The sequence below is a fragment of the Hypanus sabinus genome, chromosome X1 (genome assembly GCF_030144855.1).
Source record: "Hypanus sabinus isolate sHypSab1 chromosome X1, sHypSab1.hap1, whole genome shotgun sequence".
Lineage (NCBI taxonomy): Eukaryota > Metazoa > Chordata > Chondrichthyes > Myliobatiformes > Dasyatidae > Hypanus > Hypanus sabinus.
The window spans coordinates 30,320,314-30,346,612 of NC_082738.1; the positions used below are offsets into that span (position 1 = coordinate 30,320,314).

Sequence of the window (26,299 nt, forward strand, 5' to 3'; positions counted from 1 at the left end):
GATGGAAGAGTGCAGAGGGAGATTCACTCTCTTTCTCACAGTGGGAGTGTGTGATGGGAAGGTGTGGAGGGAGTTTCACTCTGTGTCTGACCCTGGTAATGTGTGATAGGACGATGTGGAGGGAGATTCACTGTGTGTCTCACCCCGGGAGTGTGGAATGGGACGGTGTGGAGGGAGACTTACTCTGTGTCTGAGACTGGGAGTGTGTGATGGGACAGTGTGGAGGGAGATTCACTCTGTGTCTGACCCTGGGAGAGTGTGATGGGACGGAGTGGAGGGTGATTCACTCTGTGTCTGACCTTGGGAGTGTGTGATGGGACAGAGTGGAGGGAGATACTCTCTGTGTCTGACCCCGGGACTGTGTGATGGGACAGTGTGGAGGGAGATTCACGCAAAACCTGACCCTGGGAGTGTGTGATGGGACAGAGCAGACGCAGCTTCACTCTGTGTATGACCCTGGTAATGTGTGATGGGACGATGTGGAGGGAGATGCACTGTGTGTCTGACCCTGGAGGAGTGTAATCGGACAGCGTGGAGGGAGATTCACTCTGTGTCTGACCCCGGGACTGTGTGATGGGACAGTGTGGGGGGAGATTCACTCTGTGTCTGACCCCGGGACTGTGTGATGGGACAGTGTGGAGGGAGATTCACGCAAAACCTGACCCTGGGAGTGTGTGATGGGACAGAGCAGACGCAGCTTCACTCTGAGTATGACGCTGGTAATGTGTGATGGGACGATGTGGAGAGAGATTCACTGTGTGTCTGACCCTGGAGGAGTGTAATGGGACAGCGTGGAGGGAAATTCACTCAGTGTCTAACCCTGGGAGTGTGTGATGGGACGGCGTGGAGGGAGATTCACTCTGTCTGACACTGGGAGTGAGTGATGGGACAGTATAGAGGGAGCTTCACTCAAAGTGTGACCCCGGGAGTGTGAGATGGGACAGTATAGACGGAGATTCACTCTGTGCCTGACCCTGGGAGTGTGTGATGGGACAGTGTTGAGGGAGATTCACTGTGTCTGACCTTGGGAGTGTGTGATGGGACAGTGTGGAGGGAGATTCACTCTCTGTCTGACACAGGGAGTGTGTGATGGGACAGTGTGGAGGGAGCTTCACTCTGTGTCTGACCCTGGGAGTGTGTGATGGGACGATGTGGAGGGAGATTCACTGGGTGTCTGACCCTAGGGGAGTGGGATGGGACAGTGTGGAGGGACATTCACTCCGTGTCTGACCCAGGGAGTGCATAATGGGACAGTATGGAGGGAGTTTCACTCCGTGTCTGACCATGGGAGTGTGTGATGGAAGAGTGCAGAGGGAGATTCACACTCTGTCTGACCTTGGTAGTGTGTGATGGGATGGCGTGGAGGGAGATTCAATCTGTGTCTGCCGCTGCGAGTGTGTGATGGGAGAATGGAGAGGGAGATTCACTCTCTGTCTCACCCTGGGAGTGTGTGATGGGACAGTGTGGAGGGAGATTCACTGTGTGTCTGACCTTGGGAGTGTGTGATGGGACAGTGTGGAGGGAGATTCACTCCGTGTCTGATCCAGGGAGTCCATGATGGGACAGTATGGTGGGAGATTCACTCTGTGTTTGACCCTGGGAGGGTGTGATGGGACAGTGTAGACGGAGATTCACTCCCTGTCTCACCCTGCGAGTGTGTGATGGGACAGTGCAGAGGGAGATTCACTCTCTTTCTCACAGTGGGAGTGTGTGATGGGAAGGTGTGGAGGGAGTTTCACTCTGTGTCTGACCCTGGTAATGTGTGATAGGACGATGTGGAGGGAGATTCACTGTGTGTCTCACCCCGGGAGTGTGGAATGGGACGGTGTGGAGGGAGATTTACTCTGTGTCTGAGACTGGGAGTGTGTGATGGGACAGTGTGGAGGGAGATTCACTCTGTGTCTGAGACTGGGAGTGTGTGATGGGACGGAGTGGAGGGTGATTCACACTGTGTCTGACCTTGGGAGTGTGTGATGGGACGGAATGGAGGGAGATTCACTCTGTGTTGTCCGTGGGAGTGTGTGCTGGGACAGTGGAGATGGCGATTCACTCTCTGTCTGATCCTGGGAGTGTGTGATGGGACAGTGTGGAGGGAGCTTCACTCTGTGTCTGACCCTGGGAGAGTGTGATGGGACAGTGTGGAGGGAGATTCACGCAAAGCCTGACCCTGGGAGTGTGTGATGGGATAGTGTGGAGGGAGATTCACTCTGTGTCTGACCCCGGGAGTGTGATGGGACGGGGTGGAGGGAGCTTCACTCTGTGTCTGACCCTGGGAGTGTGTGATGGGACAGTGTGGAGGGAGATTCACGCAAAGCCTGACCCTGGGAGTGTGTGATGGGATGGTGTGGAGAGAGATTCACTCTGTGTCTGACCCTGGGAGTGTGTGATGGGACAGTGTGGAGGGAGATTCACTCTGTGTCTGACCCCGGGAGTGTGTGATGGGACGGTATGGAGTGAGATTCACTCTGTGTCTGACCCCGGGAGTGAGTGATGGGATAGTGTGGAGTGAGATTCACTCTGTGTCTGACCCCGGGAGTGTGTGATGGGACGGTGTGGAGGGAGATTCACACCGTGTCTGACACTGGGAGTGTGTGATGGAAGAGTGCAGAGGGAGATTCACTCCCTGTCTCACCCTGCAAGTGTGTGATGGGACAGTGCAGAGGGAGATTCACTCTCTCTCTGACACTGGGTGTGTGAGATGGGACGCTGCAGAGTGAGCTTCACTCTGTGTCTGACTCTGGGAGTGTGTGATGGGACGGTGTGGAGGTAGATACAATCTCTGTCTCACCCCGGGAGTGCGGAATGGGACGGTGTGGTGGGAGATTCATTCTGTGTCTGACCCTGGGAGTGTGTGATGGGACAGTGTGGAGGGAGATGAACTCTATGTCCGACCCTGGGAGTTTGTGATGGGATAGTGTGGAAGGGGATTCACTCTGTGTCTGACCCTGGGAGTGTGTGATGGGACAGTGTGGAGGGAGATTCACTCTCTGTCTGATTCTGGGAAAGTGTGATGGGATGTTGTAGAGGGAGATTCACTCTCAGTCTGAACCCGGGAGTGTGTGATGGGACAGTGTGGACGGAGATTTACTCCGTGTCTGACCCTGGGACTGTGTGATGGAAGAGTGCAGAGGGAGATTCACTCTCTTTCTCACAGTGGGAGTGTGTGATGGAAAGGTGTGGAGGGAGTTTCACTCTGTGTCTGACCCTGGTAATGTGTGATAGGACGATGTGGAGGGAGATTCACTGTGTGTCTCACCCCGGGAGTGTGGAATGGGACGGTGTGGAGGGAGACTTACTCTGTGTCTGAGACTGGGAGTGTGTGATGGGACAGTGTGGAGGGAGATTCACTCTGTGTCTGACCCTGGGAGAGTGTGATGGGACGGAGTGGAGGGTGATTCACTCTGTGTCTGACCTTGGGAGTGTGTGATGGGACAGAGTGGAGGGAGATACTCTCTGTGTCTGACCCCGGGACTGTGTGATGGGACAGTGTGGAGGGAGATTCACGCAAAACCTGACCCTGGGAGTGTGTGATGGGACAGAGCAGACGCAGCTTCACTCTGTGTATGACCCTGGTAATGTGTGATGGGACGATGTGGAGGGAGATGCACTGTGTGTCTGACCCTGGAGGAGTGTAATGGGACAGCGTGGAGGGAGATTCACTCTGTGTCTGACCCCGAGACTGTGTGATGGGACAGTGTGGGGGGAGATTCACTCTGTGTCTGACCCCGGGACTGTGTGATGGGACAGTGTGGAGGGAGATTCACGCAAAACCTGACCCTGGGAGTGTGTGATGGGACAGAGCAGACGCAGCTTCACTCTGAGTATGACGCTGGTAATGTGTGATGGGACGATGTGGAGAGAGATTCACTGTGTGTCTGACCCTGGAGGAGTGTAATGGGACAGCGTGGAGGGAGATTCACTCAGTGTCTGACCCTGGGAGTGTGTGATGGGACGGCGTGGAGGGAGATTCACTCTGTCTGACACTGGGAGTGAGTGATGGGACAGTATAGAGGGAGCTTCACTCAAAGTGTGACCCCGGGAGTGTGAGATGGGACAGTATAGACGGAGATTCACTCTGTGCCTGACCCTGGGAGTGTGTGATGGGACAGTGTTGAGGGAGATTCACTGTGTCTGACCTTGGGAGTGTGTGATGGGACAGTGTGGAGGGAGATTCACTCTCTGTCTGAACCAGGGAGTGTGTGATTTGACAGTGTGGAGAGAGCTTCACTCTGTGTCTGACCCTGGGAATGTGTGATGGGACGATGTGGAGGGAGATTCACTGGGTGTCTGACCCTACGGGAGTGGGATGGGACAGTGTGGAGGGACATTCACTCTGGGTCTGACAATGGGAGTGTGTGATGGGACAGCGGAGAGGGAGATTCACTCTCTGTCTCACCCTGCGAGTGTGTGATGGGACAGTCTGGAGGGAGTTTCACTCCGTGTCTGACCATGGGAGTGTGTGATGGAAGTGTGCAGAGGGAGATTCACACTCTGTCTGACCTTGGTAGTGTGTGATGGGATGGCGTGGAGGGAGATTCAATCTGTGTCTGCCGCTGGGAGTGTGTGATGGGAGAATGGAGAGGGAGATTCACTGTGTGTCTGACCTTGGGAGTGTGTGATGGGACAGTGTGGAGGGAGATTCACTCCGTGTCTGATCCAGGGAGTCCATGATGGGACAGTATGGTGGGAGATTCACTCTGTGTTTGACCCTGGGAGGGTGTGATGGGACAGTGTAGAGGGAGATTCACTCCCTGTCTCACCCTGCGAGTGTGTGATGGGACAGTGCAGAGGGAGATTCACTCTCTTTCTCACAGTGGGAGTGTGTGATGGGAAGGTGTGGAGGGAGTTTCACTCTGTGTCTGACCCTGGTAATGTGTGATAGGACGATGTGGAGGGAGATTCACTGTGTGTCTCACCCCGGGAGTGTGGAATGGGACGGTGTGGAGGGAGACTTACTCTGTGTCTGAGACTGGGAGTGTGTGATGGGAAGGTGTGGAGGGAGATTCACTCTCTGTCTGACCCTGGGACTGTGTGATGGGACAGTGTGGAGGGAGATTCACTCTCTGTCTGACCCTGGGACTGTGTGATGGGACAGTGTGGAGGGAGATTCACGCAAAACCTGACCCTGGGAGTGTGTGATGGGTCAGAGCAGACGCAGCTTCACTCTGTGTATGACCCTGGTAATGTGTGATGGGGCGATGTGGAGGGAGATTCACTGTGTGTCTGACCCTGGAGGAGTGTAATGGGACAGCGTGGAGGGAGATGCACTCTGTGTCTGACCCTGGGAGTGTGTGATGGGACGGCGCAGAGGGAGATTCACTCTGTGTCTGACACTGGGAGTGAGTGATGGGACAGTATAGAGGGACCTTCACGCAAAGTGTGACACCGGGAGTGTTCGATGGGATAGTGTGGAAGGAGATTCACTCTGTGTCTGACCCCGGGAGTGTGTGATGGGACATTGTGGAGGGAGATTCACTGTGTCTGACACTGGGAGTGTGGGATGGGACAGTATAGAGGGAGATTCACTCTGTGTCTGAGACTGGGAGTGTGTGATGGGACAGTGTGGAGGATGATTCACTCTGTGTCTGAGACTGGGAGTGTGTGATGGGACGGAGTGGAGGGTGATTCACACTGTGTCTGACCTTGGGAGTGTGTGATGGGACAGCGGAGAGGGAGATTCACTCTCTGTCTCACCCTGCGAGTGTGTGATGGGACAGTCTGGAGGGAGTTTCACTCCGTGTCTGACCATGGGAGTGTGTGATGGAAGTGTGCAGAGGGAGATTCACACTCTGTCTGACCTTGGTAGTGTGTGATGGGATGGCGTGGAGGGAGATTCAATCTGTGTCTGCCGCTGGGAGTGTGTGATGGGAGAATGGAGAGGGAGATTCACTGTGTGTCTGACCTTGGGAGTGTGTGATGGGACAGTGTGGAGGGAGATTCACTCCGTGTCTGATCCAGGGAGTCCATGATGGGACAGTATGGTGGGAGATTCACTCTGTGTTTGACCCTGGGAGGGTGTGATGGGACAGTGTAGAGGGAGATTCACTCCCTGTCTCACCCTGCGAGTGTGTGATGGGACAGTGCAGAGGGAGATTCACTCTCTTTCTCACAGTGGGAGTGTGTGATGGGAAGGTGTGGAGGGAGTTTCACTCTGTGTCTGACCCTGGTAATGTGTGATAGGACGATGTGGAGGGAGATTCACTGTGTGTCTCACCCCGGGAGTGTGGAATGGGACGGTGTGGAGGGAGACTTACTCTGTGTCTGAGACTGGGAGTGTGTGATGGGAAGGTGTGGAGGGAGATTCACTCTCTGTCTGACCCTGGGACTGTGTGATGGGACAGTGTGGAGGGAGATTCACTCTCTGTCTGACCCTGGGACTGTGTGATGGGACAGTGTGGAGGGAGATTCACGCAAAACCTGACCCTGGGAGTGTGTGATGGGTCAGAGCAGACGCAGCTTCACTCTGTGTATGACCCTGGTAATGTGTGATGGGGCGATGTGGAGGGAGATTCACTGTGTGTCTGACCCTGGAGGAGTGTAATGGGACAGCGTGGAGGGAGATGCACTCTGTGTCTGACCCTGGGAGTGTGTGATGGGACGGCGCAGAGGGAGATTCACTCTGTGTCTGACACTGGGAGTGAGTGATGGGACAGTATAGAGGGACCTTCACGCAAAGTGTGACACCGGGAGTGTTCGATGGGATAGTGTGGAAGGAGATTCACTCTGTGTCTGACCCCGGGAGTGTGTGATGGGACATTGTGGAGGGAGATTCACTGTGTCTGACACTGGGAGTGTGGGATGGGACAGTATAGAGGGAGATTCACTCTGTGTCTGAGACTGGGAGTGTGTGATGGGACAGTGTGGAGGATGATTCACTCTGTGTCTGAGACTGGGAGTGTGTGATGGGACGGAGTGGAGGGTGATTCACACTGTGTCTGACCTTGGGAGTGTGTGATGGGACGGAATGGAGGGAGATTCACTCTGTGTTGTCCGTGGGAGTGTGTGCTGGGACAGTGGAGATGGCGATTCACTCTCTGTCTGATCCTGGGAGTGTGTGATGGGACAGTGTGGAGGGAGCTTCACTCTGTGTCTGACCCTGGGAGTGTGTGATGGGACAGTGTGGAGGGAGATTCACGCAAAGCCTGACCCCGGGAGTGTGTGATGGGATAGTGTGGAGGGAGATTCACTCTGCGTCTGACCCTGGGAGTGTGTGATGGGACAGTGTGGAGGGAGATTCACTCTGTGTCTGACCCCGGGAGTGTGTGATGGGACGGTATGGAGTGAGATTCACTCTGTGTCTGACCCCGGGAGTGAGTGATGGGATAGTGTGGAGTGAGATTCACTCTGTGTCTGACCCCGGGAGTGTGTGATGGGACGGTGTGGAGGGAGATTGACTCTGTGTCTGACCCTGGTAATGTGTGATAGGACGATGTGGAGGGAGATTCACTGTGTGTCTCACCCCGGGAGTGTGGAATGGGACGGTGTGGAGGGAGATTTACTCTGTGTCTGAGACTGGGAGTGTGTGATGGGACAGTGTGGAGGGAGATTCACTCTGTGTCTGAGACTGGGAGTGTGTGATGGGACGGAGTGGAGGGTGATTCACACTGTGTCTGACCTTGGGAGTGTGTGATGGGACGGAATGGAGGGAGATTCACTCTGTGTTGTCCGTGGGAGTGTGTGCTGGGACAGTGGAGATGGCGATTCACTCTCTGTCTGATCCTGGGAGTGTGTGATGGGACAGTGTGGAGGGAGCTTCACTCTGTGTCTGACCCTGGGAGTGTGTGATGGGACAGTGTGGAGGGAGATTCACGCAAAGCCTGACCCTGGGAGTGTGTGATGGGATAGTGTGGAGGGAGATTCACTCTGTGTCTGACCCCGGGAGTGTGATGGGACGGGGTGGAGGGAGCTTCACTCTGTGTCTGACCCTGGGAGTGTGTGATGGGACAGTGTGGAGGGAGATTCACGCAAAGCCTGACCCTGGGAGTGTGTGATGGGATGGTGTGGAGAGAGATTCACTCTGCGTCTGACCCTGGGAGTGTGTGATGGGACAGTGTGGAGGGAGATTCACTCTGTGTCTGACCCCGGGAGTGTGTGATGGGACGGTATGGAGTGAGATTCACTCTGTGTCTGACCCCGGGAGTGAGTGATGGGATAGTGTGGAGTGAGATTCACTCTGTGTCTGACCCCGGGAGTGTGTGATGGGACGGTGTGGAGGGAGATTCACACCGTGTCTGACACTGGGAGTGTGTGATGGAAGAGTGCAGAGGGAGATTCACTCCCTGTCTCACCCTGCAAGTGTGTGATGGGACAGTGCAGAGGGAGATTCACTCTCTCTCTGACACTGGGTGTGTGAGATGGGACGCTGCAGAGTGAGCTTCACTCTGTGTCTGACTCTGGGAGTGTGTGATGGGACGGTGTGGAGGTAGATACAATCTCTGTCTCACCCCGGGAGTGCGGAATGGGACGGTGTGGTGGGAGATTCATTCTGTGTCTGACCCTGGGAGTGTGTGATGGGACAGTGTGGAGGGAGATGAACTCTATGTCCGACCCTGGGAGTTTGTGATGGGATAGTGTGGAAGGAGATTCACTCTGTGTCTGACCCTGGGAGTGTGTGATGGGACAGTGTGGAGGGAGATTCACTCTCTGTCTGATTCTGGGAATGTGTGATGGGACGTTGTAGAGGGAGATTCACTCTCAGTCTGAACCCGGGAGTGTGTGATGGGACAGTGTGGACGGAGATTTACTCCGTGTCTGACCCTGGGACTGTGTGATGGAAGAGTGCAGAGGGAGATTCACTCTCTTTCTCACAGTGGGAGTGTGTGATGGGAAGGTGTGGAGGGAGTTTCACTCTGTGTCTGACCCTGGTAATGTGTGATAGGACGATGTGGAGGGAGATTCACTGTGTGTCTCACCCCGGGAGTGTGGAATGGGACGGTGTGGAGGGAGACTTACTCTGTGTCTGAGACTGGGAGTGTGTGATGGGACAGTGTGGAGGGAGATTCACTCTGTGTCTGACCCTGGGAGAGTGTGATGGGACGGAGTGGAGGGTGATTCACTCTGTGTCTGACCTTGGGAGTGTGTGATGGGACAGAGTGGAGGGAGATACTCTCTGTGTCTGACCCCGGGACTGTGTGATGGGACAGTGTGGAGGGAGATTCACTCTCTGTCTGACCCTGGGACTGTGTGATGGGACAGTGTGGAGGGAGATTCACGCAAAACCTGACCCTGGGAGTGTGTGATGGGTCAGAGCAGACGCAGCTTCACTCTGTGTATGACCCTGGTAATGTGTGATGGGGCGATGTGGAGGGAGATTCACTGTGTGTCTGACCCTGGAGGAGTGTAATGGGACAGCGTGGAGGGAGATGCACTCTGTGTCTGACCCTGGGAGTGTGTGATGGGACGGCGCAGAGGGAGATTCACTCTGTGTCTGACACTGGGAGTGAGTGATGGGACAGTATAGAGGGACCTTCACGCAAAGTGTGACACCGGGAGTGTTCGATGGGATAGTGTGGAAGGAGATTCACTCTGTGTCTGACCCCGGGAGTGTGTGATGGGACATTGTGGAGGGAGATTCACTGTGTCTGACACTGGGAGTGTGGGATGGGACAGTATAGAGGGAGATTCACTCTGTGTCTGAGACTGGGAGTGTGTGATGGGACAGTGTGGAGGATGATTCACTCTGTGTCTGAGACTGGGAGTGTGTGATGGGACGGAGTGGAGGGTGATTCACACTGTGTCTGACCTTGGGAGTGTGTGATGGGACGGAATGGAGGGAGATTCACTCTGTGTTGTCCGTGGGAGTGTGTGCTGGGACAGTGGAGATGGCGATTCACTCTCTGTCTGATCCTGGGAGTGTGTGATGGGACAGTGTGGAGGGAGCTTCACTCTGTGTCTGACCCTGGGAGTGTGTGATGGGACAGTGTGGAGGGAGATTCACGCAAAGCCTGACCCCGGGAGTGTGTGATGGGATAGTGTGGAGGGAGATTCACTCTGCGTCTGACCCTGGGAGTGTGTGATGGGACAGTGTGGAGGGAGATTCACTCTGTGTCTGACCCCGGGAGTGTGTGATGGGACGGTATGGAGTGAGATTCACTCTGTGTCTGACCCCGGGAGTGAGTGATGGGATAGTGTGGAGTGAGATTCACTCTGTGTCTGACCCCGGGAGTGTGTGATGGGACGGTGTGGAGGGAGATTGACTCTGTGTCTGACCCTGGTAATGTGTGATAGGACGATGTGGAGGGAGATTCACTGTGTGTCTCACCCCGGGAGTGTGGAATGGGACGGTGTGGAGGGAGATTTACTCTGTGTCTGAGACTGGGAGTGTGTGATGGGACAGTGTGGAGGGAGATTCACTCTGTGTCTGAGACTGGGAGTGTGTGATGGGACGGAGTGGAGGGTGATTCACACTGTGTCTGACCTTGGGAGTGTGTGATGGGACGGAATGGAGGGAGATTCACTCTGTGTTGTCCGTGGGAGTGTGTGCTGGGACAGTGGAGATGGCGATTCACTCTCTGTCTGATCCTGGGAGTGTGTGATGGGACAGTGTGGAGGGAGCTTCACTCTGTGTCTGACCCTGGGAGTGTGTGATGGGACAGTGTGGAGGGAGATTCACGCAAAGCCTGACCCTGGGAGTGTGTGATGGGATAGTGTGGAGGGAGATTCACTCTGTGTCTGACCCCGGGAGTGTGATGGGACGGGGTGGAGGGAGCTTCACTCTGTGTCTGACCCTGGGAGTGTGTGATGGGACAGTGTGGAGGGAGATTCACGCAAAGCCTGACCCTGGGAGTGTGTGATGGGATGGTGTGGAGAGAGATTCACTCTGCGTCTGACCCTGGGAGTGTGTGATGGGACAGTGTGGAGGGAGATTCACTCTGTGTCTGACCCCGGGAGTGTGTGATGGGACGGTATGGAGTGAGATTCACTCTGTGTCTGACCCCGGGAGTGAGTGATGGGATAGTGTGGAGTGAGATTCACTCTGTGTCTGACCCCGGGAGTGTGTGATGGGACGGTGTGGAGGGAGATTCACACCGTGTCTGACACTGGGAGTGTGTGATGGAAGAGTGCAGAGGGAGATTCACTCCCTGTCTCACCCTGCAAGTGTGTGATGGGACAGTGCAGAGGGAGATTCACTCTCTCTCTGACACTGGGTGTGTGAGATGGGACGCTGCAGAGTGAGCTTCACTCTGTGTCTGACTCTGGGAGTGTGTGATGGGACGGTGTGGAGGTAGATACAATCTCTGTCTCACCCCGGGAGTGCGGAATGGGACGGTGTGGTGGGAGATTCATTCTGTGTCTGACCCTGGGAGTGTGTGATGGGACAGTGTGGAGGGAGATGAACTCTATGTCCGACCCTGGGAGTTTGTGATGGGATAGTGTGGAAGGAGATTCACTCTGTGTCTGACCCTGGGAGTGTGTGATGGGACAGTGTGGAGGGAGATTCACTCTCTGTCTGATTCTGGGAATGTGTGATGGGACGTTGTAGAGGGAGATTCACTCTCAGTCTGAACCCGGGAGTGTGTGATGGGACAGTGTGGACGGAGATTTACTCCGTGTCTGACCCTGGGACTGTGTGATGGAAGAGTGCAGAGGGAGATTCACTCTCTTTCTCACAGTGGGAGTGTGTGATGGGAAGGTGTGGAGGGAGTTTCACTCTGTGTCTGACCCTGGTAATGTGTGATAGGACGATGTGGAGGGAGATTCACTGTGTGTCTCACCCCGGGAGTGTGGAATGGGACGGTGTGGAGGGAGACTTACTCTGTGTCTGAGACTGGGAGTGTGTGATGGGACAGTGTGGAGGGAGATTCACTCTGTGTCTGACCCTGGGAGAGTGTGATGGGACGGAGTGGAGGGTGATTCACTCTGTGTCTGACCTTGGGAGTGTGTGATGGGACAGAGTGGAGGGAGATACTCTCTGTGTCTGACCCCGGGACTGTGTGATGGGACAGTGTGGAGGGAGATTCACGCAAAACCTGACCCTGGGAGTGTGTGATGGGACAGAGCAGACGCAGCTTCACTCTGTGTATGACCCTGGTAATGTGTGATGGGACGATGTGGAGGGAGATGCACTGTGTGTCTGACCCTGGAGGAGTGTAATGGGACAGCGTGGAGGGAGATTCACTCTGTGTCTGACCCCGAGACTGTGTGATGGGACAGTGTGGGGGGAGATTCACTCTGTGTCTGACCCCGGGACTGTGTGATGGGACAGTGTGGAGGGAGATTCACGCAAAACCTGACCCTGGGAGTGTGTGATGGGACAGAGCAGACGCAGCTTCACTCTGAGTATGACGCTGGTAATGTGTGATGGGACGATGTGGAGAGAGATTCACTGTGTGTCTGACCCTGGAGGAGTGTAATGGGACAGCGTGGAGGGAGATTCACTCAGTGTCTGACCCTGGGAGTGTGTGATGGGACGGCGTGGAGGGAGATTCACTCTGTCTGACACTGGGAGTGAGTGATGGGACAGTATAGAGGGAGCTTCACTCAAAGTGTGACCCCGGGAGTGTGAGATGGGACAGTATAGACGGAGATTCACTCTGTGCCTGACCCTGGGAGTGTGTGATGGGACAGTGTTGAGGGAGATTCACTGTGTCTGACCTTGGGAGTGTGTGATGGGACAGTGTGGAGGGAGATTCACTCTCTGTCTGACCCAGGGAGTGTGTGATTTGACAGTGTGGAGAGAGCTTCACTCTGTGTCTGACCCTGGGAATGTGTGATGGGACGATGTGGAGGGAGATTCACTGGGTGTCTGACCCTACGGGAGTGGGATGGGACAGTGTGGAGGGACATTCACTCTGGGTCTGACAATGGGAGTGTGTGATGGAAGTGTGCAGAGGGAGATTCACACTCTGTCTGACCTTGGTAGTGTGTGATGGGATGGCGTGGAGGGAGATTCAATCTGTGTCTGCCGCTGGGAGTGTGTGATGGGAGAATGGAGAGGGAGATTCACTGTGTGTCTGACCTTGGGAGTGTGTGATGGGACAGTGTGGAGGGAGATTCACTCCGTGTCTGATCCAGGGAGTCCATGATGGGACAGTATGGTGGGAGATTCACTCTGTGTTTGACCCTGGGAGGGTGTGATGGGACAGTGTAGAGGGAGATTCACTCCCTGTCTCACCCTGCGAGTGTGTGATGGGACAGTGCAGAGGGAGATTCACTCTCTTTCTCACAGTGGGAGTGTGTGATGGGAAGGTGTGGAGGGAGTTTCACTCTGTGTCTGACCCTGGTAATGTGTGATAGGACGATGTGGAGGGAGATTCACTGTGTGTCTCACCCCGGGAGTGTGGAATGGGACGGTGTGGAGGGAGACTTACTCTGTGTCTGAGACTGGGAGTGTGTGATGGGAAGGTGTGGAGGGAGATTCACTCTCTGTCTGACCCTGGGACTGTGTGATGGGACAGTGTGGAGGGAGATTCACTCTCTGTCTGACCCTGGGACTGTGTGATGGGACAGTGTGGAGGGAGATTCACGCAAAACCTGACCCTGGGAGTGTGTGATGGGTCAGAGCAGACGCAGCTTCACTCTGTGTATGACCCTGGTAATGTGTGATGGGGCGATGTGGAGGGAGATTCACTGTGTGTCTGACCCTGGAGGAGTGTAATGGGACAGCGTGGAGGGAGATGCACTCTGTGTCTGACCCTGGGAGTGTGTGATGGGACGGCGCAGAGGGAGATTCACTCTGTGTCTGACACTGGGAGTGAGTGATGGGACAGTATAGAGGGACCTTCACGCAAAGTGTGACACCGGGAGTGTTCGATGGGATAGTGTGGAAGGAGATTCACTCTGTGTCTGACCCCGGGAGTGTGTGATGGGACATTGTGGAGGGAGATTCACTGTGTCTGACACTGGGAGTGTGGGATGGGACAGTATAGAGGGAGATTCACTCTGTGTCTGAGACTGGGAGTGTGTGATGGGACAGTGTGGAGGATGATTCACTCTGTGTCTGAGACTGGGAGTGTGTGATGGGACGGAGTGGAGGGTGATTCACACTGTGTCTGACCTTGGGAGTGTGTGATGGGACGGAATGGAGGGAGATTCACTCTGTGTTGTCCGTGGGAGTGTGTGCTGGGACAGTGGAGATGGCGATTCACTCTCTGTCTGATCCTGGGAGTGTGTGATGGGACAGTGTGGAGGGAGCTTCACTCTGTGTCTGACCCTGGGAGTGTGTGATGGGACAGTGTGGAGGGAGATTCACGCAAAGCCTGACCCCGGGAGTGTGTGATGGGATAGTGTGGAGGGAGATTCACTCTGCGTCTGACCCTGGGAGTGTGTGATGGGACAGTGTGGAGGGAGATTCACTCTGTGTCTGACCCCGGGAGTGTGTGATGGGACGGTATGGAGTGAGATTCACTCTGTGTCTGACCCCGGGAGTGAGTGATGGGATAGTGTGGAGTGAGATTCACTCTGTGTCTGACCCCGGGAGTGTGTGATGGGACGGTGTGGAGGGAGATTGACTCTGTGTCTGACCTTGGGAGTGTGTGATGGGACGGTGTGGAGGCAGATTCACTCTGTGTCTGACCCCGGGAGTGTGTGATGGGACGGTGTGAAGGGAGATTCACTCTGTGTCTGACCCTGGGAATGTGTGATGGGACGGTGTGGAGGGAGATTCACTCTGTGTCTAACCCCGGGAGTGTGTGATTGGACAGTGTGGAGTGAGATTCACTCTGTGTCTGACCCCGGGAGTGTGTGATGGGACGGTGTGGAGGGAGATTCACTCTGTGTCTGACCCTGGGAGTGTGTGATGGGACAGTGTGGAGGGAGATTCACGCAAAGCCTGACCCTGGGAGTGTGTGATGGGACAGTGTAGAGGGACATTCACTCCGTGTCTGACACTGGGAGTGTGTGATGGGACAGTGCAGAGGGAGATTCACTCTCTCTCTGACACTGGGTGTGTGAGATGGCACGCTGTGGAGTGAGCATCACACTGTGTCTGACTCTGGGAGTGTGTGATGGGACGGTGTGGAGGGAGATTCACTCTGTATCTGACCCTGGGAGTGTGTGATGGGACGGTATGGAGGGAGATTCACTCTGTGTTGACAGTGGGAGTATGTGATGGGACAGTGGAGAGGGAGATTCACTCTCTGTCTGACCATGGGAGTATGTGATGGGACGGTGTGGAGGTAGATACAATCTCTGTCTCACCCCGGGAGTGCGGAATGGGACGGTGTGGTGGGAGATTCATTCTGTGTCTGACCCTGGGAGTGTGTGATGGGATAGTGTGGAAGGAGATTCACTCTGTCTGACCCCGGGAGTGTGGAATGGGATGGTGTGGAGGGAGATTCACTGTCTGACCCCGGGAGTGTGGGATGGGACAGTGCAGAGGGAGATTCACTCTCTCTCTGACACTGGGTGTGTGAGATGGGACGCTGTGGAGTGAGCTTCACTCTGTGTCTGACCGTGGGAGTGTGTGATGGGATAGTGTGGAAGGAGATTCAATCTGTGTCTGCCACTGGTAGTGTGTGGACGGAGATTCACTCTGTGTCTGACCATGGGAGTATGTGATGGGAAGGTGTGGAGGTAGATTCAATCTGTGTCTCACCCCGGGAGTGTGGAATGGGACGGTGTGGTGGGAGATTCATTCTGTGTCTGACCCTGGGAGTGTGTGATGGGATAGTGTGGAAGGAGATTCACTCTGTGTCTGACCGTGGGAGTGTGTGATGGGACGGAGTGGAGGGTGATTCGCTCTGTGTCTGACCCTGGGAGTGTGTGATGGGATAGTGTGGAAGGAGATTCAATCTGTGTCTGCCACTAGTAGTGTGTGATGGGACAGTGCGGACGCAGCTTCACTCTGTGTCTGACCCTGGTAATGTGTGATAGGACAATGTGGAGGGAGAATCACTGTGTGTCTGACCCTGGGAGAGTGCGATGGAACGGAATGGAGGGAGATTCACTCTGTGTTGTCCGTGGGAGTGTGTGCTGGGACAGTGGAGATGGCGATTCACTCTCTGTCTGACCATGGGAGTGTGATGGGACAGTGCAGAGGGAGATTAAATTTGTGTCTGATCCTGGGAGTGTGTGATGGGACAGTGTGGAGGGAGATTCACTCTCTGTTTGACCCTGGGAGTGTGTGATGGGACGGTGTGGAGGGAGATTCACTCTCTCTGACCCCGGGAGTGTGGAATGGGATGGTGTTGAGGGAGATTCACTGTGTGTCTGACCCCGGGAGTGTGGGATGGGACAGTGTGGAGGGAGATTCACTCTGTGTCTGACCCCGGGAGTGTGTGATGGGACAGTGTGGAGGGAGATTCACTCTGTGTCTGACCCTGGGAGTGTGTGATGGGACAGTGTGGAGGGAGATTCACTCTGTGTCTGACCCTGGGAGTGTGTGATGGGACGGTGTGGAGGGAGATTCACTCTCTCTGATCCCGGGAGTGTGGAATGGGACGGTGTGGAGGGAGATTCACTCTGTGTCTGACCCTGGGAGTGTGTAATGGGACAGTGTGGAGGGAGATTCACTGTGTGTCTGACCCCGGGAGTGTGGGATGGGACAGTGTGGAGGGACATTCACTCTGTGTCTGACTCTGGGAGTGTGTGATAGGACAGTGTGGAGGGAGATTCACTCTGTGTCTGAGACTGGGAGTGTGTGATAGGACAGTGTGGAGGGAGATTCACTCTGTGTCTGAGACTGGGAGTGTGTGATGGGACGGCGTGGAGGGTGATTCGCTCTGTGTCTGACCCTGGGAGTGTGTGATGGGATAGTGTGGAAGGAGATTTAATCTGTTTCTGCCACTAGTAGTGTGTGATGGGACAGTGCGGACACAGCTTCACTCTGTGTCTGACCCTGGTAATGTGTGATAGGACAATGTGGAGGGAGAATCACTGTGTGTCTGACCCTGGGAGAGTGTGATGGGTCGGAATGGAGGGAGATTCACCCTGGGTTGTCCGTGGGAGAGTGTGATGGGATGGTGTGGAGATGGCGATTCACTCTATGTCTGACCCCGGGAGTGTGTGATGGGACAGTGCAGAGGGAGATTCACCCTGGGTTGTCCGTGGGAGTGTGTGATGGGATGGTGTGGAGGGAGATTGACTCTCTCTGACCCTGGGTGTGAGTGATGGGACGGTATGGAGTGAGATTCACTCTGTGTCTGACCCCGGGAGTGAGTGATGGGATAGTGTGGAGTGAGATTCACTCTGTGTCTGACCCCGGGAGTGTGTGATGGGACGGTGTGGAGGGAGATTGACTCTGTGTCTGACCTTGGGAGTGTGTGATGGGACGGTGTGGAGGCAGATTCACTCTGTGTCTAACCCCGGGAGTGTGTGATTGGACAGTGTGGAGGGAGATTCACTCTGTGTCTGACCCCGGGACTGTGTGATGGGACAGTGTGGAGGGAGATTCACTCTGTGTCTGACCCTGGGAATGTGTGATGGGACAGTGTGGAGGGAGATTCACTCTGTGTCTGACTCTGGGAGTGTGTGATGGGACGATGTGGAGGGAGATTCACTGGGTGTCTGACCCTAGGGGAGTGGGATGGGACAGTGTGGAGGGACATTCTCTCCCGTGTCTGACCCAGGGAGTGCATAATGGGACAGTATGGAGGGAGATTCACTCTGGGTCTGACCCTGGGAGTGTGTGATGGGACGGTGTGCAGGGAGATTCACTCTCTCTGACCCCGGGAGTGTGGAATGGGATGGTGTTGAGGGAGATTCACTGTGTGTCTGACCCCGGGAGTGTGGGATGGGACAGTGTGGAGGGAGATTCACTCTCTGTCTGACCCAGGGAGTGGGTGATGGGACAGTGTGGAGGGAGCTTCACTCTGTGTCTGACTCTGGGAGTGTGTGATGGGACGATGTGGAGGGAGATTCACTGGGTGTCTGACCCTAGGGGAGTGGGATGGGACAGTGTGGAGGGACATTCACTCCCGTGTCTGACCCAGGGAGTGCATAATGGGACAGTGTGGAGGGAGATTCACTCTGGGTCTGACAATGGGAGTGTGTGATGGGACAGCGGAGAGGGAGATTCACTCTCTGTCTCACCCTGCGAGTGTGTGATGGGACAGTGCGGACGCAGCTTCACTCTGTGTCTGACCCAGGTAATGTGTGATAGGATGATTTGGAGGGAGATTCACTGTGTGTCTGACCTTGGGAGTGTGTGATGGGACAGTGTGGAGGGAGATTCACTCCGTGTCTGATCCAGGGAGTCCGTGATGGGACAGTGTGGAGGGAGATTCTCGCAAAGCCTGACCCTGGGAGTGTGTGATGGGACAGTGTAGAGGGACATTCACTCCGTGTCTGATCCAGGGAGAGCGTGATGGGACGGGGTGGAGGGAGATTCACTCTCTGTCTGACCCTGGGACTGTGTGATGGGACAGTGTGGAGGGAGATTCACTCTCTGTCTGACCCTGGGACTGTGTGATGGGACAGTGTGGAGGGAGATTCACGCAAAACCTGACCCTGGGAGTGTGTGATGGGTCAGAGCAGACGCAGCTTCACTCTGTGTATGACCCTGGTAATGTGTGATGGGGCGATGTGGAGGGAGATTCACTGTGTGTCTGACCCTGGAGGAGTGTAATGGGACAGCGTGGAGGGAGATGCACTCTGTGTCTGACCCTGGGAGTGAGTGATGGGACAGTATAGAGGGACCTTCACGCAAAGTGTGACCCCGGGAGTGTTCGATGGGATAGTGTGGAAGGAGATTCACTCTGTGTCTGACCCCGGGAGTGTGTGATGGGACAGTGTGGAGGGAGATTCACTGTGTCTGACACTGGGAGTGTGAGATGGGACAGTATAGAGGGAGATTCACTCTGTGTCTGACACTGGGAGTGTGAGATGGGACAGTATAGACGGAGATTCACTCTGTGCCTGACCCTGGGAGTGTGTGATGGGACAGTGTGGAGGGACATTCACTCCGTGTCTGACCCAGGGAATGCACAATGGGACAGTATGGAGGGAGATTCACTCTGTGTCTCACCATGGGAGTATGTGATGGGACGGTGTGGAGGTAGATACAATCTCTGTCTCACCCCGGGAGTGCGGAATGGGACGGTGTGGTGGGAGATTCATTCTGTGTCTGACCCTGGGAGTATGTGATGGGATAGTGTGGAAGGAGATTCACTCTGTGTCTGACCCTGGGTGTGTGTGATGGGACAGTGTGGAGGGAGATTCACTCTCTGTCTGATTCTGGGAATGTGTGATGGGACATTGTAGAGGGAGATTCACTCTCAGTCTGAACCCGGGAGTGTGTGATGGGATAGTGTGGAGGGAGATTCACTCTGTGTCTAACCCTGGGAGTGTGTGATGGGACAGTGTGGAGGGAGATTTACTCCGTGTCTGACCCTGGGAGTGTGTGATGGAAGAGTGCAGAGGGAGATTCACACTCTGTCTGACCTTGGTAGTGTGTGATGGGATGGCGTGGAGGGAGATTCAATCTGTGTCTGACTCTGGGAGTGTGTGATGGGACGGTGTGGAGGGAGATTCACTGTGTGTCTGACCTTGGGAGTGTGTGATGGGACAGTGTGGAGGGAGATTCACTCCGTGTCTGACCCTGGGAGTATGTGATGGGATAGTGTGGAAGGAGATTCACTCTGTGTCTGACCCTGGGTGTGTGTGATGGGACAGTGTGGAGGGAGATTCACTCTCTGTCTGATTCTGGGAATGTGTGATGGGACATTGTAGAGGGAGACTCACTCTCAGTCTGAACCCGGGAGTGTGTGATGGGATAGTGTGGAGGGAGATTCACTCTGTGTCTAACCCTGGGAGTGTGTGATGGGACAGTGTGGAGGGAGATTTACTCCGTGTCTGACCCTGGGAGTGTGTGATGGAAGAGTGCAGAGGGAGATTCACACTCTGTCTGACCTTGGTAGTGTGTGATGGGATGGCGTGGAGGGAGATTCAATCTGTGTCTGCCGCTGGGAGTGTGTGATGGGAGAATGGAGAGGGAGATTCACTCTCTGTCTCACCCTGGGAGTGTGTGATGGGACAGTGCGGACGCAGCTTCACTCTGTGTCTGACCCAGGTAATGTGTGATAGGATGATTTGGAGGGAGATTCACTGTGTGTCTGACCTTGGGAGTGTGTGATGGGACAGTGTGGAGGGAGATTCACTCCGTGTCTGATCCAGGGAGTCCGTGATGGGACAGTATGGTGGGAGATTCACTCTGTGTTTGACCCTGGGAGGGTGTGATGGGACGGGGTGGAGGGAGATTCACTCTCTGTCTGACCCAGGGAGTGTGTGATTGGACAGTGTGGAGGGAGCTTCACTCTGTGTCTGACCCTGGGAGTGTGTGATGGGACAGTGTAGAGGGACATTCACTCCGTGTCTGACACTGGGAGTGTGTGATGGGACAGTGCAGAGGGAGATTCACTCTCTCTCTGACACTGGGTGTGTGAGATGGCACGCTGTGGAGTGAGCATCACACTGTGTCTGACTCTGGGAGTGTGTGATGGGACGGTGTGGAGGGAGATTCACTCTGTATCTGACCCTGGGAGTGTGTGATGGGACGGTATGGAGGGAGATTCACTCTGTGTTGACAGTGGGAGTATGTGATGGGACAGTGGAGAGGGAGATTCACTCTCTGTCTGACCATGGGAGTATGTGATGGGACGGTGTGGAGGTAGATACAATCTCTGTCTCACCCCGGGAGTGCGGAATGGGACGGTGTGGTGGGAGATTCATTCTGTGTCTGACCCTGGGAGTGTGTGATGGGATAGTGTGGAAGGAGATTCACTCTGTCTGACCCCGGGAGTGTGGAATGGGATGGTGTGGAGGGAGATTCACTGTCTGACCCCGGGAGTGTGGGATGGGACAGTGCAGAGGGAGATTCACTCTCTCTCTGACACTGGGTGTGTGAGATGGGACGCTGTGGAGTGAGCTTCACTCTGTGTCTGACCGTGGGAGTGTGTGATGGGATAGTGTGGAAGGAGATTCAATCTGTGTCTGCCACTGGTAGTGTGTGGACGGAGATTCACTCTGTGTCTGACCATGGGAGTATGTGATGGGAAGGTGTGGAGGTAGATTCAATCTGTGTCTCACCCCGGGAGTGTGGAATGGGACGGTGTGGAGGGAGATTCACTCTGTGTCTGACCCTGGGAGTGTGTGATGGGATAGTGTGGAAGGAGATTCACTCTGTGTCTGACCGTGGGAGTGTGTGATGGGACGGAGTGGAGGGTGATTCGCTCTGTGTCTGACCCTGGGAGTGTGTGATGGGATAGTGTGGAAGGAGATTCAATCTGTGTCTGCCACTAGTAGTGTGTGATGGGACAGTGCGGACGCAGCTTCACTCTGTGTCTGACCCTGGTAATGTGTGATAGGACAATGTGGAGGGAGAATCACTGTGTGTCTGACCCTGGGAGAGTGCGATGGAACGGAATGGAGGGAGATTCACTCTGTGTTGTCCGTGGGAGTGTGTGCTGGGACAGTGGAGATGGCGATTCACTCTCTGTCTGACCATGGGAGTGTGATGGGACAGTGCAGAGGGAGATTAAATTTGTGTCTGATCCTGGGAGTGTGTGATGGGACAGTGTGGAGGGAGATTCACTCTCTGTTTGACCCTGGGAGTGTGTGATGGGACGGTGTGGAGGGAGATTCACTCTCTCTGACCCCGGGAGTGTGGAATGGGATGGTGTTGAGGGAGATTCACTGTGTGTCTGACCCCGGGAGTGTGGGATGGGACGGTGTGGAGGGAGATTCACTCTGTGTCTGACCCCGGGAGTGTGTGATGGGACAGTGTGGAGGGAGATTCTCGCAAAGCCTGACCCTGGGAGTGTGTGATGGGACAGTGTAGAGGGACATTCACTCCGTGTCTGATCCAGGGAGAGCGTGATGGGACGGGGTGGAGGGAGATTCACTCTCTGTCTGACCCTGGGACTGTGTGATGGGACAGTGTGGAGGGAGATTCACTCTCTGTCTGACCCTGGGACTGTGTGATGGGACAGTGTGGAGGGAGATTCACGCAAAACCTGACCCTGGGAGTGTGTGATGGGTCAGAGCAGACGCAGCTTCACTCTGTGTATGACCCTGGTAATGTGTGATGGGGCGATGTGGAGGGAGATTCACTGTGTGTCTGACCCTGGAGGAGTGTAATGGGACAGCGTGGAGGGAGATGCACTCTGTGTCTGACCCTGGGAGTGAGTGATGGGACAGTATAGAGGGACCTTCACGCAAAGTGTGACCCCGGGAGTGTTCGATGGGATAGTGTGGAAGGAGATTCACTCTGTGTCTGACCCCGGGAGTGTGTGATGGGACAGTGTGGAGGGAGATTCACTGTGTCTGACACTGGGAGTGTGAGATGGGACAGTATAGAGGGAGATTCACTCTGTGTCTGACACTGGGAGTGTGAGATGGGACAGTATAGACGGAGATTCACTCTGTGCCTGACCCTGGGAGTGTGTGATGGGACAGTGTGGAGGGACATTCACTCCGTGTCTGACCCAGGGAATGCACAATGGGACAGTATGGAGGGAGATTCACTCTGTGTCTCACCATGGGAGTATGTGATGGGACGGTGTGGAGGTAGATACAATCTCTGTCTCACCCCGGGAGTGCGGAATGGGACGGTGTGGTGGGAGATTCATTCTGTGTCTGACCCTGGGAGTATGTGATGGGATAGTGTGGAAGGAGATTCACTCTGTGTCTGACCCTGGGTGTGTGTGATGGGACAGTGTGGAGGGAGATTCACTCTCTGTCTGATTCTGGGAATGTGTGATGGGACATTGTAGAGGGAGATTCACTCTCAGTCTGAACCCGGGAGTGTGTGATGGGATAGTGTGGAGGGAGATTCACTCTGTGTCTAACCCTGGGAGTGTGTGATGGGACAGTGTGGAGGGAGATTTACTCCGTGTCTGACCCTGGGAGTGTGTGATGGAAGAGTGCAGAGGGAGATTCACACTCTGTCTGACCTTGGTAGTGTGTGATGGGATGGCGTGGAGGGAGATTCAATCTGTGTCTGACTCTGGGAGTGTGTGATGGGACGGTGTGGAGGGAGATTCACTGTGTGTCTGACCTTGGGAGTGTGTGATGGGACAGTGTGGAGGGAGATTCACTCCGTGTCTGACCCTGGGAGTATGTGATGGGATAGTGTGGAAGGAGATTCACTCTGTGTCTGACCCTGGGTGTGTGTGATGGGACAGTGTGGAGGGAGATTCACTCTCTGTCTGATTCTGGGAATGTGTGATGGGACATTGTAGAGGGAGACTCACTCTCAGTCTGAACCCGGGAGTGTGTGATGGGATAGTGTGGAGGGAGATTCACTCTGTGTCTAACCCTGGGAGTGTGTGATGGGACAGTGTGGAGGGAGATTTACTCCGTGTCTGACCCTGGGAGTGTGTGATGGAAGAGTGCAGAGGGAGATTCACACTCTGTCTGACCTTGGTAGTGTGTGATGGGATGGCGTGGAGGGAGATTCAATCTGTGTCTGCCGCTGGGAGTGTGTGATGGGAGAATGGAGAGGGAGATTCACTCTCTGTCTCACCCTGGGAGTGTGTGATGGGACAGTGCGGACGCAGCTTCACTCTGTGTCTGACCCAGGTAATGTGTGATAGGATGATTTGGAGGGAGATTCACTGTGTGTCTGACCTTGGGAGTGTGTGATGGGACAGTGTGGAGGGAGATTCACTCCGTGTCTGATCCAGGGAGTCCGTGATGGGACAGTATGGTGGGAGATTCACTCTGTGTTTGACCCTGGGAGGGTGTGATGGGACGGGGTGGAGGGAGATTCACTCTCTGTCTGACCCAGGGAGTGTGTGATTGGACAGTGTGGAGGGAGCTTCACTCTGTGTCTGACCCTGGGAGTGTGTGATGGGACAGTGTGGAGGGAGATTCACGCAAAGCCTGACCCTGGGAGTGTGTGATGGGACAGTGTAGAGGGACATTCACTCCGTGTCTGACACTGGGAGTGTGTGATGGGACAGTGCAGAGGGAGATTCACTCTCTCTCTGACACTGGGTGTGTGAGATGGCACGCTGTGGAGTGAGCATCACACTGTGTCTGACTCTGGGAGTGTGTGATGGGACGGTGTGGAGGGAGATTCACTCTGTATCTGACCCTGGGAGTGTGTGATGGGACGGTATGGAGGGAGATTCACTCTGTGTTGACAGTGGGAGTATGTGATGGGACAGTGGAGAGGGAGATTCACTCTCTGTCTGACCATGGGAGTATGTGATGGGACGGTGTGGAGGTAGATACAATCTCTGTCTCACCCCGGGAGTGCGGAATGGGACGGTGTGGTGGGAGATTCATTCTGTGTCTGACCATGGGAGTGTGTGATGGGATAGTGTGGAAGGAGATTCACTCTGTCTGACCCCGGGAGTGTGGAATGGGATGGTGTGGAGGGAGATTCACTGTCTGACCCCGGGAGTGTGGGATGGGACAGTGCAGAGGGAGATTCACTCTCTCTCTGACACTGGGTGTGTGAGATGGGACGCTGTGGAGTGAGCTTCACTCTGTGTCTGACCGTGGGAGTGTGTGATGGGATAGTGTGGAAGGAGATTCAATCTGTGTCTGCCACTGGTAGTGTGTGGACGGAGATTCACTCTGTGTCTGACCATGGGAGTATGTGATGGGAAGGTGTGGAGGTAGATTCAATCTGTGTCTCACCCCGGGAGTGTGGAATGGGACGGTGTGGAGGGAGATTCACTCTGTGTCTGACCCTGGGAGTGTGTGATGGGATAGTGTGGAAGGAGATTCACTCTGTGTCTGACCGTGGGAGTGTGTGATGGGACGGAGTGGAGGGTGATTCGCTCTGTGTCTGACCCTGGGAGTGTGTGATGGGATAGTGTGGAAGGAGATTCAATCTGTGTCTGCCACTAGTAGTGTGTGATGGGACAGTGCGGACGCAGCTTCACTCTGTGTCTGACCCTGGTAATGTGTGATAGGACAATGTGGAGGGAGAATCACTGTGTGTCTGACCCTGGGAGAGTGCGATGGAACGGAATGGAGGGAGATTCACTCTGTGTTGTCCGTGGGAGTGTGTGCTGGGACAGTGGAGATGGCGATTCACTCTCTGTCTGACCATGGGAGTGTGATGGGACAGTGCAGAGGGAGATTAAATTTGTGTCTGATCCTGGGAGTGTGTGATGGGACAGTGTGGAGGGAGATTCACTCTCTGTTTGACCCTGGGAGTGTGTGATGGGACGGTGTGGAGGGAGATTCACTCTCTCTGACCCCGGGAGTGTGGAATGGGATGGTGTTGAGGGAGATTCACTGTGTGTCTGACCCCGGGAGTGTGGGATGGGACGGTGTGGAGGGAGATTCACTCTGTGTCTGACCCCGGGAGTGTGTGATGGGACAGTGTGGAGGGAGATTCACTCTGTGTCTGACCCCGGGAGTGTGTGATGGGACAGTGTGGAGGGAGATTCACTGTGTGTCTGACCCCGGGAGTGTGTGATGGGACAGTGTGGAGGGACATTCACTCTGTGTCTGACCCTGGGAGTGTGTGATAGGACAGTGTGGAGGGAGATTCACTCTGTGTCTGAGACTGGGAGTGTGTGATAGGACAGTGTGGAGGGAGATTCACTCTGTGTCTGAGACTGGGAGTGTGTGATGGGACGGCGTGGAGGGTGATTCGCTCTGTGTCTGACCCTGGGAGTGTGTGATGGGATAGTGTGGAAGGAGATTTAATCTGTTTCTGCCACTAGTAGTGTGTGATGGGACAGTGCGGACACAGCTTCACTCTGTGTCTGACCCTGGTAATGTGTGATAGGACAATGTGGAGGGAGAATCACTGTGTGTCTGACCCTGGGAGAGTGTGATGGGTCGGAATGGAGGGAGATTCACCCTGGGTTGTCCGTGGGAGAGTGTGATGGGATGGTGTGGAGATGGCGATTCACTCTATGTCTGACCCCGGGAGTGTGTGATGGGACAGTGCAGAGGGAGATTCACCCTGGGTTGTCCGTGGGAGTGTGTGATGGGATGGTGTGGAGGGAGATTGACTCTCTCTGACCCTGGGTGTGAGTGATGGGACGGTATGGAGTGAGATTCACTCTGTGTCTGACCCCGGGAGTGAGTGATGGGATAGTGTGGAGTGAGATTCACTCTGTGTCTGACCCCGGGAGTGTGTGATGGGACGGTGTGGAGGGAGATTGACTCTGTGTCTGACCTTGGGAGTGTGTGATGGGACGGTGTGGAGGCAGATTCACTCTGTGTCTAACCCCGGGAGTGTGTGATTGGACAGTGTGGAGTGAGATTCACTCTGTGTCTGACCCCGGGACTGTGTGATGGGACAGTGTGGAGGGAGATTCACTCTGTGTCTGACCCTGGGAATGTGTGATGGGACAGAGTGGAGGGAGATTCACTCTGTGTCTGACCTTGGGAGTGTGTGATGGGACGGTGTGGAGGGAGATTGACTCTGTGTCTGACCTTGGGAGTGTGT

The 26,299-nt window shown here is 54.9% G+C and overlaps 1 protein-coding gene across 3 annotated transcripts in view; it reads right to left on the reverse strand.

Annotated features, from left to right (window-relative positions):
- larp4ab (La ribonucleoprotein 4Ab) overlaps positions 1-26,299 on the reverse strand; it is a 119,882-nt gene that overhangs the window by 54,110 nt on the left and 39,473 nt on the right. The window lies entirely within an intron of this gene.